We start from the raw sequence: 3,881 nt of genomic DNA, 5'->3' as shown, positions 1-3,881 counted from the left end.
GAGCCTGCTCACGGTCAGGCCTGCAGGCACCGGGGCCTTGGGCGCAGGCTTGGCCTCTGTACTCGGATCTGCCCATCAGGCCAGACATGGTCCTTTGCTGTCCCTCCGACCTGTCGGCTTCAAAACCTGCTGGTATCAGATTGCACCTGCGGTGCCTCTACCTGTAGGGAGATGTCCGCCCACATTCCTGGGAGTCGGAAGCCCACACGTGACGTACATCTGGCTTTCCTTTTTATAAAGAAGAATGTTGTGAGGTAGCGTGGCCGAGCGGTCTAAGGCGCTGGATTAAGAAGAATGTATTGATTTTAGAGAGAGAGGGAGGGAGGGAGACACTGAGAGCTGCATCGCTGGTTGATGCTTGAAGGTGCCCTCACCAGGGATGGAACTGACACCTTGGCACCTACGAACCACATGACCCACCTGTCGGGCTGTCCTGGTGGCTAAGCCGTGGCTCCCGACACCTGACCTGGGAGGTTTGCCTTTCGATGTGCCGGCCAGCGTGGCCTCGGTGACGGATGGATCTGCTTCATGCGGGTGTGGCCCCGACAGGAGAGGGTCAGCTCGCACAGGCCCCGCCTCGGCCATCATGTGAGCTCGTTTGGCGCCTCGTAGAAACGGTTATCACGTGTGCACCTGGGCCCGTACACACAGGTAATCCTCGCCGTCACCTGAGGAGGTGCAGAGCGGGAGCACCCAGGTCCTGGTTCCAGGGAAATGGCTTATTTAGGCCGTGGGGGAGGGGCCTGCTGAGTCAACAGGGAAGCCAGTGCTGACGTATGAGTGACAGCTGTCAAGGGGGCACAGGAGCCACCGGACAGCTCAGGGCCGGGAGCCAGTAAAGCAGTGACCACGGGCGTCCAGGCTGACAGAAGTGACCGCATGACTAGAGGGCCGTCCTCTGTGCGGGGGACCCTCCTAACGCCTGTGGGGACGCCAGTGCCCAGCCGCTCTGCCCGGCCAGCTGGGTCCTCTGCCCACGGGCCCTGTCTCTGGCCACATGGCCCTCCCCTCCCACATCACCTCCTCACTGGCTCCTCCCAGCCGGGGAGGCCGCCAGCCCAAAGTCCTGAGCCTGGCCTCGGACCACCTCCCCTGGGAGGGGCAGACCCAGCTGATGGAGCAGCAGCCAGGCCACATGGCCCAGGGGCTCAGGGGCAGCGAGGGGGGGCTGTGCCCTCTTCACAGGTGACACCATGGGAGGCGAGAGGAGCCGTGAAATGCAAACAGCTCAGAGCACTGTCTCAGGCTTATGTCCTTTGTAAAATGTACTAATTATTTTAAAAATTTTTGATTTCAGAGAGGGAGAGGGAGACAGAAACATCAAGGATGAGAGAGAATCATCGATCGGCTGCCTCCTTCATGCCCCCTACTGGGGATCGAGCCCGCAACCCGGGCATGTGCCCTTGGCCGGAATCCAACCCGGGACCCTTCAGTCCAAAGGCTGACGCTCTATCCACCGAGCCAAATCGGCTAGGGCCACCTTCTCTTTTTTTTTAAATGTTTTTATTGATTTCAGAGAGGAAGGGAGAGAAACATCAATGATGAGAGAATATCATGGATCGGCTGCCTCCTGCACACCCCCTACTGGGGATCAAGCCTGAAACCCAGGCATGTGCCCTGACTGGGAATCGAACCCAGGACCCTTCAGTCCGCAGGCCGACGTTCTATCCACTGAGCGACACCGCCCAGGGCAGGTCACCTTGTCTTATAGCGTCATAACGTCCGGGAGAGATACATCGTAGTTTTCATTTCTCCGACTGATTTGAGAGAAAAACCTGGATTTGTTGTTCCACTTGTTTATAATTCACTGGCTGGGTCTTGTGTGTGCCCTGCCCAGGGACCGAACTGCAACCTTGGCGCATCAGGCCGATGTCCTAACCACAGAGCCCCCCACCCAGGTTACATCATTGCAGTAAATCAAAAGTATGAAGCCAGACTGAACTGTCCAAGGTCTCATGTTGATTAAAAGTATTATCTGAGCCCTGGCTGGTTTGGCTCAGTGGATAGAGCGTCGGCCTGCAGACGGAAGGGTCCCAGGTTTGATTCCTGATCAGGGCACATGCCTGGGTTGTGGGCTTGAGCCCCAGTAGGGGGCGTGCAGGAGGCAACCGATCAATGATTCTCATCATTGATGTGTCTAGCTCTCTCCCCCTCTCCCTTCCTCTCTGAAATCAATAAAAAAATTCTTTAAAAAATGTATCATCTGAGCTTTTTCTAATATAAATATGAACATCCACACTTCCTGGCCCGACTTAAACACTGCAGTCTCGCTGCGTGAGGTGGTCTCGCAATGTTGGCACTCCGCATGGATTTACATCTCATCTCACCCAGCGATCAACCCAGCTCTCCTTCCTTCTGTTGATTCTGCAAGAAAATAACTCTTAAAGGGTGGACACCCCTCAGGCATTAGGAGGTCAGTGCTGCCCGGCCTGTGTGAGTTAGTAGCTGAGCGGCCCAGGCACCAAGAGGTCACTGGTTGCAGGCTCGATCCCCAGTAGGGGGCGTTCAGGAGGCAGCCAATTGATGTTTCTCGCTCATTGATGCTTCTATGGCTCTCCCTCGCCCTTCCTCTCTAAGATCAATAAAAACATTTTTTAAAAAGTTCAACTTCCTTTCCTCCCTGAACTCTCACGCCCTCAGCTCACACCCACAGCAGCTCCGCCCACTGGACAGACTTTCTAATCACTCTCATCACGTGTGGTTTCCAGGGAGACAGGCTGGAGCCACACTCACAAGCTCAGGAAGCTTCCCAGCCGCACAACTGGAGGATGGAATCCAACTGTCGGGGAGCATGGGCTGGCCTCTGGGTGCCCAGCAGGCGGCAGGGGTCACCCTCCGGCCCGCACCCAGATCTGGACCTCTCGGCTCAGTCCTGCAGTACGCACCCTCCGCCTCCCCACCCTGGGCCCTTCCCTGGGGAGCCCAGAGCGGAGCAGGCTGGCCAGGAGCAGTCTCTTTTCCCAGCCTCATTCACAGCTCAGTGCCTGCTGTGTCTGCCCCTGAGCAGCTGAGCTGGGAAGAGCTCCCTGGCCCTCACCAGGCCCAGGGTCCTCCCACAGGGCCTGAGCCTGCCCGGCTCCTACCTTGGCCCACCATGTGGGTGGGAATGCCCAGGCCAGGGCATGGAGGAGCCCCCCGAGGCAGGGTCCCCACCAGTGCATCCCACCACCCCCATCAGCTGTGCCTTGGGGACCTCCCCCGGCTGGAACCTTAGCCCTAGGCACCTGCCAGGGGAGACTGAGGCAAGGGGTGGGCCACAGCCAGGACCAGGCAGGCAGCCTGCCGGCCCCCACTACCGCCCCCCTGCACCCTCGCTCAGGGGGTGCCTGGGGTCAGAACCGGGGAGACAACAGGGAGAAGGGGCTGCACTCCCCACAGCTGGGGGGCAGGGTGGAGGCTGCACAGGGAAGAGGGAGGGGCAGCCTCCTTCGGTCTGGGAAGGGCTGTCGAGATAAAAATAAAACCCCAGTTTCTGCCTCCTGAGTTTGTGGTTGGGGCCCACAGGCATCCAAGCCACAGGCAGCATGAGCCGTGCACACGCCACCCAGGAGGGGCAGGAAGAGGGGCTGGGCAGGCCCTGGAGCTGCGCTGACAGATTGGTGACACTGGACCAGGGTCTTTGGAGGGATGAATCAGACATGGACTCCGATCTGGGGGGGGGGGGGGGCGGGGGGAGGCTGCCCTGTGCACAGTAGGGCATTCAGCACAGCCTGGCCTCCACCCACTGTACCTCCACTGTCACAACCGATGTCCGAGATGTGCCCAGATGCCCTGGAGGCCACGGGCAGCCTGCTCTGCTGGCCCTGCCCAGGATGAAGGAGGCTGGCCCAGGGGGCCCTGTGGTGCCCCACCAGCCCCCAGGTGCACAGCTGGCCAGCCGC

This window comes from Myotis brandtii, unplaced genomic scaffold, assembly GCF_000412655.1.
Source record: "Myotis brandtii unplaced genomic scaffold, ASM41265v1 scaffold334, whole genome shotgun sequence".
Lineage (NCBI taxonomy): Eukaryota > Metazoa > Chordata > Mammalia > Chiroptera > Vespertilionidae > Myotis > Myotis brandtii.
Note: the sequence above shows the minus strand (reverse complement) of the source record.